The sequence below is a fragment of the Ranitomeya variabilis genome, chromosome 5 (assembly GCF_051348905.1).
Source record: "Ranitomeya variabilis isolate aRanVar5 chromosome 5, aRanVar5.hap1, whole genome shotgun sequence".
Classification (NCBI taxonomy): domain Eukaryota; kingdom Metazoa; phylum Chordata; class Amphibia; order Anura; family Dendrobatidae; genus Ranitomeya; species Ranitomeya variabilis.
This window is the reverse complement of record NC_135236.1, coordinates 532,816,522-532,827,259: the sequence shown is the minus strand read 5'-3', so window position 1 is coordinate 532,827,259 and position 10,738 is coordinate 532,816,522. Positions and strand designations below refer to the sequence as shown.

The 10,738-nt window shown below is 43.0% G+C and overlaps 1 long non-coding RNA gene across 1 annotated transcript; it reads right to left on the bottom strand.

Moving 5' to 3' along the window:
* Positions 1 to 2,522: 2,522 nt before the first annotated feature.
* LOC143773812 (uncharacterized) lies at positions 2,523 to 10,064 on the bottom strand. Its single transcript, XR_013215376.1, has 3 exons — positions 10,050 to 10,064; positions 2,813 to 3,004; positions 2,523 to 2,706 (listed from the first exon to the last, which is right to left on the bottom strand). It is a non-coding gene; the product is annotated as an uncharacterized LOC143773812 (long non-coding RNA).
* Positions 10,065 to 10,738: the final 674 nt, after the last annotated feature.

Below are 10,738 nucleotides of genomic sequence, written 5' to 3'. Positions count from 1 at the left end.
ACCTCTCCGACGCAGCCTGCACCTTATCGAGGGAACTGGCAGCCTTCTTTGCTTAAAATGCGCGCATTTACTGCCTTCCGTGACGTCACGGCTTCTGATTGGTCGCGTGCCGCCCATGTGACCGCGACGCGACCAATCACAACAAGCCGTGACGTAAATTTCAGGTCCTGAATGCCTAGAATTAGGCATTCAGGACCTGAAAATTACGTCACGGCTTGTTGTGATTGGTCTCGTCGCGGTCACATGGGCGGCACGCGACCAATCAGAAGCCGTGACGTCACGGAAGGCAGTAAACGCGCACATTTTAAGCAAAGAAGGCTGCCGGTTCCCTCGGTAAGGTGCAGGCTGCGTCGGAGAGGTGAGTATATCCCTATTTTTTATTTTAATTCTTTCTTTTACACATTGATATTAATCCCGATACCGATTCCCGATATCACAAAAGTATCGGATCTCGGTATCGGAATTCCGATACCCGCAAGTATCGGCCGATACCCGATACTTGCGGTATCGGAATGCTCAACACTAATAGTCAGTAAACTTGCTTTGCCTTGTTCTACTTAAAGGGATAACAATATATTTCTGCAAGATGCACTTTATTTAAATGAGCAACGTATTACTTACCTATATGTTCCCATTGAAACTGTGAAACTGTGCACTCCCATGAACAGTGTATTCTTACAAGTGTGTGACCATCAGTTATTTCATATTTTGGAAATTCCCTTGTCTTGTTTTATGTAAGTTTTTATATTTTCTTAATTAATAAAAACATCTATTTTATCCATTTTTGTCTTAGCCTCGGTATTTCACCAGTTATTTTTCTGGTGAATATGTGTTAATTATACATATATATATGTCAGTGAGACACACACATATATATATATATATATATATATATATATATATATATATATATATATATATATATATATATATATATATATATATATTTATATTTCATACAGCGCTAGATATCATAAAAGCCGGTAATTCAATTTTTCCCAGGCTCGAGTTCATATGAGGACATCCAGCAGGGGGCGCATCACCGCGATTCAAGGTAACTACAGGACATTCCCCTGCACTCCATTCATTCCCCATATTTTTACAGCCAGGAGCACAGCTGCTTTAGCAGAGCTCCTGGGTGTAAAATGATTTAACCCCTTCAGATGGATTTACATCGTGGGACGTGACCAGAACGACGGAAGGTATGGGATATTGTTGATTTTTTATTTTTCCTTTTTTACAGAACGAGGGTCTTCAGGTGGAATAAGTGTATAATAAAATATTAAAACACCCTGTGTCTTTATTTCATTAAAGTACTTTGTAATAATAATGTGTGTGTTTTATTAACCATTCTGTACTATTAGATTAATAATGGTTAGGTGTCATAATTGACGCCTCTCCATTATTAATCTGGCTTAATGTCACCTTACAATAGCAAGGTGGCATTAACCCTTCATTACCCCATATCCCACCGCTACGTGGGAGTGGGAAGAGAGTGGCCAAGTGCCAGAATAGGCGCATCTTCCAGATGTGCCTTTTCTGGGGTGGCTGGGGGCAGATGTTTGTAGCCAGGGGGGCCAATAACCATGGACCCTCTCCTTGCTATTAATATCTGCCCTCAGTCACTGGCTTTACCACTCTGGCAGAGAAAATTGAGTGGGAGCCCACGCCAATTTTTTCCGCCATTTAACCCTTTATTTTAGCAGCTACAGCGCTCAAATTATGCACAAACACACTACTAACATTAGTAGTGTGGAATATGCAAAAAAAAAAAGGGATATGAGATGGTTTACTGTATGTAAACCATGTCTCATATCCTGTCAGCTTTGGGAAGGAGATAGCAAAAGCCGGCAATTGAATTACCGGCTTTTATGATATCTAGCGCTGTATGAAATATAAATATATATATATGTGTCTCACTGACATATATATATATATATATATAGAGAGAGAGAGAGAGAGAGAGAGAGAGAGAGATACTGTATATATGTTTTAACGAACATTTGAGCCCAAAAATCCATTAGATGTCGGTTTTGCAAGCCTGCGAGAAAATATCGCAGTACGGATGCCATACGGATTACATACGGAGGATGCCATGCGCAAAATACGCTGACACACCCTGCCTACGGATGACATACGGATCACTATTTTGGGAACATTTCTGCGTATTACGGCCGTAAAAAACGGACCGTATTTTAATACGCCTAGTGTGACGCCGGGTATGTATATTTCTTCAACCACATTAATAAAATTGTATTTTTTTCTTTTTCCATCTGAAAAGATTTCAGTTTCTTTTGCAGTGGATTTGTACAGATTATAGGCGACCTTAAAAGTGGAAAAAGGTCTAAAATGATTTTTATTGATATGATTTTTATATTACATGATAAAAATCTGGCATTTTAACAGGGGTGTGTAGACTTTTTATATCCACTATAAGTCCTCCTATTTTTCATTATTTAAATTAAAATTTTTAAATTAAATTAAATTTTAGTTCTATAAAACTAAGAGAGAAGAGACTGCAATCTGCTCATGGTGTTTTATTTCATGCCGGTGCCCTGCTGTTTATGAAGTTCTGAATTTCTTGTGTCCAACTTCCCCAGTGGACTCGCTCAGGAGAGAAGTGGTCATCGGTGACAGCAGTAACGGGTTATTCTTGGATCTGCTACATCCGCCTTCTGGAATAATAACGGTGTCTACGTTTATGACCTAGAAGAAGCCAATGTATAAATATAAGGTTGCCCATTGCCAAGAATTACATATACAGCATTATAATGGAGGTTATACTGTTTAGTGTGGGCTCAATAACATTTACCCATTTTATGGGGTCTGCGAGTCCTTCTCCTTCTGGGATAGGATCTTCTGCTTTTCTTGTGAGAAGCCATGATGTCTTGATGGTACCAGGCGGGTTGCTAATGACTTGTGGGCTGCCAGTAGAATGTCCTACACTCTGAGGCCATTATGACACGTAGGACGCTCTCTCATTGCCTAGTAGCTGTGAGGTCACCTGTATGATGTAAGGGAATGTTGGCAGGTAGGGTTGGCCGCTATATGGTGGTGGGCATGGTTAATAAACAGAACTGCTCAAGTAAAAAAACACTTGCAACAAAATTGTTTATGTGTATATATACTGTATATACGGTATACAGTTTATATATATATATATATTATATTATATATACTACATTCTGTATATATATATATATATATATATATATATATATATACACACACACAGTATATACACTCACTGGCCACTTTATTAGGTACACCTGTCCAACTTCTTGTTAACACTTAATTTCTAATCAGCCAATCACATGGCGGCAACTCAGTGCATTTAGGCATGTAGACATGGTCAAGACAATCTCCTGCAGTTCAAACCGAGCATCAGTATGGGGAAGAAAGGTGATTTGAGTGCCTTTGAACGTGGCATGGTTGTTGGTGCCAGAAGGGCTGGTCTGAGTATTTCAGAAACTGCTGATCTACTGGGATTTTCACGCACAACCATCTCTAGGGTTTACAGAGAATGGTCCGAAAAAGAAAAAAAATCCAGTGAGCGGCAGTTCTGTGGGCGGAAATGCCTTGTTGATGCCAGAGGTCAGAGGAGAATGGGCAGACTGGTTCGAGCTGATAGAAAGGCAACAGTGACTCAAATCGCCACCCGTTACAACCAAGGTAGGCCTAAGAGCATCTCTGAACGCACAGTGCGTCGAACTTTGAGGCAGATGGGCTACAGCAGCAGAAGACCACACCGGGTACCACTCCTTTCAGCTAAGAACAGGAAACTGAGGCTACAATTTGCACAAGCTCATCGAAATTGGACAGTAGAAGATTGGAAAAACGTTGCTTGGTCTGATGAGTCTCGATTTCTGCTGCGACATTCGGATGGTAGGGTCAGAATTTGGCATAAACAACATGAAAGCATGGATCCATCCTGCCTTGTATGGAGCATCTTTGGGATGTGCAGCCGACAAATCTGCGGCAACTGTGTGATGCCATCATGTCAATATGGACCAAAATCTCTGAGGAATGCTTCCTGCACCTTGTTGAATCTATGCCACGAAGAATTGAGGCAGTTCTGAAGGCAAAAGGGGGTCCAACCCGTTACTAGCATGGTGTACCTAATAAAGTGGCCGGTGAGTGTATATGGCATATTAAACTTTCCAAATTTTGGGTATAGATTAGCTATCTCCTCTGTCGCTTTCAAACAACTTCTTACAATTTCTCGATAATCAGTTACAAGACAGAGAGAAAATGTTGTTTTATACAGTTTTTCTTTAACAGGGATTTCACAAAAATTGAATATAAAAAAACATGTCTGATTGGTGTCACCATTTTCAGAGACTCAAAACTTTTTTATTTTTCTTGAGGGATTTTTTTTGTTGACAGTCAAACTGTAGTTTTTTTGTACTTTTTAGGTTATGTGCACACAGTGCGGTTTTTATGCGTTTTTGCAGCGTTCTTTCCTCGCAGAAATTGGCCAAAAAGCTATGGAATCCTTAGGAAAGCTTATTCAATGACAATCCTGAAGTGTTGTGCACATGATAACGAAAATTACTTAAGTATTTGCAGTGTATTTTTTTGCAGCATGTTAACCCCTTCATGACCCAGCCTATTTTGGCCTTAATGACCTGGCCGTTTTTTGCAATTCTGACCAGTGTCCCTTTATGAGGTAATAACTCAGGAACGCTTCAACGGATCCTAGCGATTCTGAGATTGTTTTTCGTGACATATTGGGCTTCATGTTAGAGGTAAATTTAGGTCGATAATTTCTGAAAAAAACGGAAATTTGGCGAAAATTTTGAAAATTTCGCAATATTCACATTTTGAATTTTTATTCTGTTAAACCAGAGAGTTATGTGACACAAAATAGTTAATAAATAACATTTCCCACATGTCTACTTTACATCAGCACAATTTTGGAAACAAATTTTTTTTTTGCTAGGAAGTTATAAGGGTTAAAATTTGACCAGTGATTTCTAATTTTTACAACAAAATTTACAAAACCATTTTTTTTAGGGACCACCTCACATTTGAAGTCATTTTGAGGGTTCTATATGGCTGAAAATACCCAAAAGTGACAACATTCTAAAAACTGCACCCCTCAAGGTGCTCAAAACCACATTCAAGAAGTTTATTAACCCTTCAGGTGTTTCACAGCAGCAGAAGCAACATGGAGGGGAAAAATGAACATTTAACTTTTTAGTCACAAAAATGATCTTTTAGCAACAATTTTTTTATTTTCCCAAGGGTAAAAGGAGAAACTGGACCACGAACGTTGTTGTCTAATTTTTGTCCTGAGTACGCTGATACCTCATATGTGGAGGTAAACCACTGTTTGGGCGCACGGCAGGGCTCGGAAGGGAAGGAGCGCCATTTGACTTTTTGAATGAAAAATTGGCTCCAATCTTTAGAGGACACCATGTCGCGTTTGGAGAGCCCCCGTGTGCCTAAACATTGGAGCTCCCCCACAAGTGACCCCATTTTGGAAACTAGACCCCCCAAGAAACTTATCTAGATGCATAGTGAGCACTTTAAACCCCCAGGTGCTTCACAAATTGATCCGTAAAAATGAAAAAGTACTTTTTTTTCACAAAAAAATTATTTTAGCCTCAATTTTTTCATTTTCACATGGGCAACAGGATAAAATGGATCCTAACATTTGTTGGACAATTTCTCCTGAGTACGCCGATACCTTATATGTGGGGGTAAACCACTGTTTGGGCACATGGTAAGGCTCGGAAGGGAAGGAGCGCCATTTGACTTTTTGAATGAAAAATTATCTCCATCGCTAGCGGACACCATGTCACGTTTGGAGAGCCCCTGTGTGCCTAAACATTGGAGCTCCCCCACAAGTGACCCCATTTTGGAAACTAGACCCCCCAAGGAACATATCTAGAAGAATAGTGAGCACTTTAAACCCTCAGGTGCTTCACAAATTGATCCGTAAAAATGAAAAAGTACTTTTTTTTCACACAAAATTTCCTTTAGCCTCAATTTTTTCATTTTCACATGGGCAACAGGATAAAATGGATCCTAAAATTTGTTGAGCAATTTCTCCTGAGTACGCCGATACCTCATATGTGGGGGTAAACCACTGTTTGGGTGCACGGCAAGGCTCGGAAGGGGAGGCGCGCCATTTGACTTTTTGAATGGAAAATTAGCTCCAATCGTTAGCGGACACCATGTCGCGTTTGGAGAGCCCCTGTGTGCCTAAACATTGGAGCTCCCCTGCAAGTGACCCCATTTTAGAAACTAGACCCCCCAAGGAACTTATCTAGATGCATAGTGAGCACTTAAAACCCCCAGGTGCTTCACAGAAGTTTACAACGCAGAGCCGTGAAAATAAAAAATAATTTTTCTTTCCTCAAAAATGATTTTTGGCCCGGAATTTTTTATTTTCCCAAGGGTAATAGGAGGAATTGGACCCCAATTGTTGTTGTCCAGTTTGTCCTGAGTACGATGATACCCCATATGTGGGGGTAAACCACTGTTTGGGCGCACGGCAGGGCTCGGAAGGGAAGGCACGCCATTTGGCTTTTTGAATGGAAAATTAGCTCCAATCATTAGCGGACACCATGTCGCGTTTGGAGAGCCCCTGTGTGCCTAAACATTGGAGCTCCCCCACAAGTGACCCCATTTTGGAAACTAGACCTCCCAAGGAACTAATCTAGATGTGTGGTGAGCACTTTGAACCCCCAAGTGCTTCACAGAAGTTTATAACGCAGAGCCGTGAAAATAATAAATGTGTTTCCTTTCCTCAAAAATATTTTTTTAGCCCAGAATTTTTTAATTTTCCAAAGGGTAACAGGAGAAATTTGACCCCAAAAGTTGTTGACCAGTTTCTCCTGAGTATTCTGATACCCCATATGTGGGGGTAAACCACTGTTTGGGCAGATTCCGGGGCTCGGAAGGGAAGTAGTGACGTTTTGGAATGCAGACTTTGATGGAATGGTCTGCAGGCATCATGTTACGTTTACAGAGCCCCTGATGCGCCTAAACAGTAGAAACCCCAAGTGACCCCATTTTGGAAACTAGACCCCCCCAAGGAACTTATCTAGATGTGTGGTGAGCACGTTCAACCCCCAAGTGCTTCACGGAAGTTTACAACGCAGAGCCTTGAAAATAAAAAAATCATTTTTCTTTCCTCAAAAAAGATGTTTTAGCAAGCAATTTTTTATTTTCACAAGGGTAACAGGAGAAATTGGACCCCAATATTTGTTGCCCAGTTTGTTGTGAGTACACTGATACCCCATATGTGGGGGTAAACCACTGTTTGGGCGCACGTCAGGGCTCAGAAGGGAAGTAGTGACATTTGAAATGCAGACTTTGATGGAATGGTCTGCGGGCATCACGTTGCATTTGCAGAGCCCCTGATGTGCCTAAACAGTAGAAACCCCCACAAGTGACCCCATTTTGGAAACTAGACCCCCCAAGGAACTTATCTAGATGTGTGGTGAGCACTTTGAACCCCCAAGTGCTTCACAGAAGTTTATAACGCAGAGCCGTGAAAATAAAAAATAATTGTTCTTTCCTCAAAAATTATGTTTTAGCAAGTAATTTTTTATTTTTGCAAGGGTAACAGGGGAAATTGGACCCCAATAGTTGTTGCCCAGTTTGTCCTGAGTACGCTGGTACCCCATATGTGGGGGTAAACCACTGTTTGGGCGCACGTCGGGGCTTGGAAGGGAGGGAGCACCATTTGACTTTTTGAACACAAGATTGGCTGGAATCAATGGTGGTGCCATGTTGCGTTTGGAGACCCCTGATGTGCCCAAACAGTGGAAACCCCTCAATTCTAACTTCAACACTAACCCCAACACACCCCTAACCCTAATCCCAACTGTAGCCCTAACCCTAATCACAACCCTAACCCCAACACACCCCTAACCACAACCCGAACCCCAACACACCCGTAACCCTAATCCCAACCCTAACCCTAATCCTAACCCTAATCCCAACCCTAACCCTAATCCCAACCTTAACCACAACTGTAAACCCAACACACTCCTAACCCTATCCACAACCCTAACCACAAGCCTAATCTTAACCCTATTTCCAACCCTAGCCCTAATTCCAACCCTAACTCTAATTCCAACCCTAACCCTAAGGCTATGTGCCCACGTTGCGGATTCGTGTGCGATTTTTCCGCACGATTTTTTAAAAATCTGCAGGTAAAAGGCACTGCGTTTTACCTGCAGATTTACAGCGGATTTCCTGTGTTTTTTTGTGCGGATTTCACCTGCAGATTCCTATTGAGGAACAGGTGTAAAACGCTGCGGAAACCGCACAAAGAATTGACATGCTGCGGAAAATACAACGCAGCGTTTCCGCACGGAATTTTCCGCACCATGGGCACAGCGGATTTGGTTTTCCATAGCTGTATATGGTACTGTAAACCTGATGGAAAACTGCTATGAATTCGCAGCGGCCAATCCGCTGCGGATCCGCGGCCAATCCGCTGCGGATCCGTGGCCAATCCGCTGCGGATCCGCAGCCAAATCCGCACTGTGTGCACATGCCCTACCCCTACCCCTAACCCTACCCCTAACCCTAACCCTACCCCTAGTTCTAACCCTAGTTCTAACCCTAACCCTAGTGGAAAAAGAAAAAAAAATATTTTCTTTTTTTTATTATTGTCCCTACCTATGGGGGTGATAAAGGGGGGGGTCATTTACAATTTTTTTTATTTTGATCACTGTGATAGGTTATATCTCAGTGATCAAAATATACCTGGAACGAATCTGCCGGTAGGCAGATTCGGCGGGCGCACTGCGCATGCGCCCGCCATTTTCGAAGATGGCGGCGCCCATGGAGAAGATGGATGGACACCGGGAGCATCGGTAAGTATAAGGGGGTGGAGATCGGGGCCCGGGGGGGCGTCGGAGCACGGGGGGGTGCAGACAGGAGGACGGGGGAGCGGAGCACAAGACGGAGGGGAGCGGACCACAGATCGGTGGCTTGGGGGGGTCACATCAGTGTTTCCATCCATGGCCGATGATATTGCAGCATCGGCCATGGCTGGATTGTAATATTTCACCAGTTTTTTAGGTGAAATATTACAAATCGCTCTGATTGGCAGTTTCACTTTTAACAGCCAATCAGAGCAATCGTAGCCACGGGGGGGTGAAGCCACCCCCCCTGGGCTGAAGTACCACTCCCCCTGTCCCTGCAGATCGGGTGAAATTGGAGTTAACCCTTTCACCCGATCTGCAGGGACGTGATCATTCCATGACGCCACATAGGCATCATGGGTCGGATTGGCACAGGTTTTCATGACGCCCACGTGGCGTCATGGGTCGGGAAGGGGTTAATTCATTTTGCGTTTCTGCAGCATTTTTCACCCATTGACTTCAATTGAGTCAGTAAAATCCGCTGCAAAAACGCAGGAATAAAAATGTTTTTGTTTTTGCTGAGTTTTTGTTTTGCGTTTTAACGACAGTTGCTGACACCAAGCCCTAATCCCATTATTCTGATGCCACTGCATCAGCATGGAAAAGGTGGTGCTGAACCAAGAAATTACATCACAAAACTTTTTGCAAAATATCTTTATTTAGCTCGAGATAAGCCTTAATTGCTGTACAAAAATGCAGCAAAAAATGCATGCATAACCGCGGCAAATAAACATGTTTTTTTTCTGCAGCGGTTTCTCTGCCAAGAGATGCAGAAGAAACCTTCAAGAAATTTCTGCAAGCAAATACTCACCGTGCGCACATAGCCTTAGGGGTACAGTTTGACTCTTTAGTTCTACAGCGTATACCATAAAGTCTAAATAATTTTATATTTTGATAAATCTGCTTTTTTTTCTGAAATGTTTTACTTTTAGAAAGGTAGAAAAGGTTTAAACTTTAAACACTTCCAGACCACCCGATGATGAAAAATGTGTCGAACACTGTCTGCGTTCTTCTCTGCAATGACATTTGTTGTTTGTTTTTTAATTGTAGGGGCACAGCCAGACTCCCCGCAGAGAATGCAGACACAGTTTATTACCGTTTCTTCTTTCCGATCGCTTCATACACAGCACTAAACAAGTGTGCACCAAGTGCTTTTACCTCCGGGCCCAACATGTGATCACTGGGTGTAGGGAAGAAGGGGGAGCTCGGTGGTCTTTAGAGACCCAGACATCTCTGCTGTGCCGTCAGGAGGCCGATCTTCTCCTGTAACTGGATCTAATACACAAACTACATACAGCGGCCAATCCGCTGCGGATCCGTGGCCAATCCGCTGCGGATCCGCAGCCAAATCCGCACTGTGTGCACATGCCCTACCCCTACCCCTACCCCTACCCCTAACCCTACCCCTAGTTCTAACCCTAGTTCTAACCCTAACCCTAGTGGAAAAAGAAAAAAAAATATTTTCTTTTTTTTATTATTGTCCCTACCTATGGAGGTGATAAAGGGGGGGGTCATTTACAATTTTTTTTATTTTGATCACTGTGATAGGTTATATCTCAGTGATCAAAATATACCTGGAACGAATCTGCCGGCAGGCAGATTCGGCGGGCGCACTGCGCATGCGCCCGCCATTTTCGAAGATGGCGGCGCCCATGGAGAAGATGGATGGATACCGGGAGCATCGGTAAGTATAAGGGAGTGGAGATCGGGGCACGGGGGGGCGTCGGAGCACGGGGGGGTGCAGACAGGAGGACGGGGGAGCGGAGCACAAGACGGAGGGGAGCGGACCACAGATCGGTGGCTTGGGGGGGTCACATCAGTGTTTCCATCCATGGCCGATGATATTG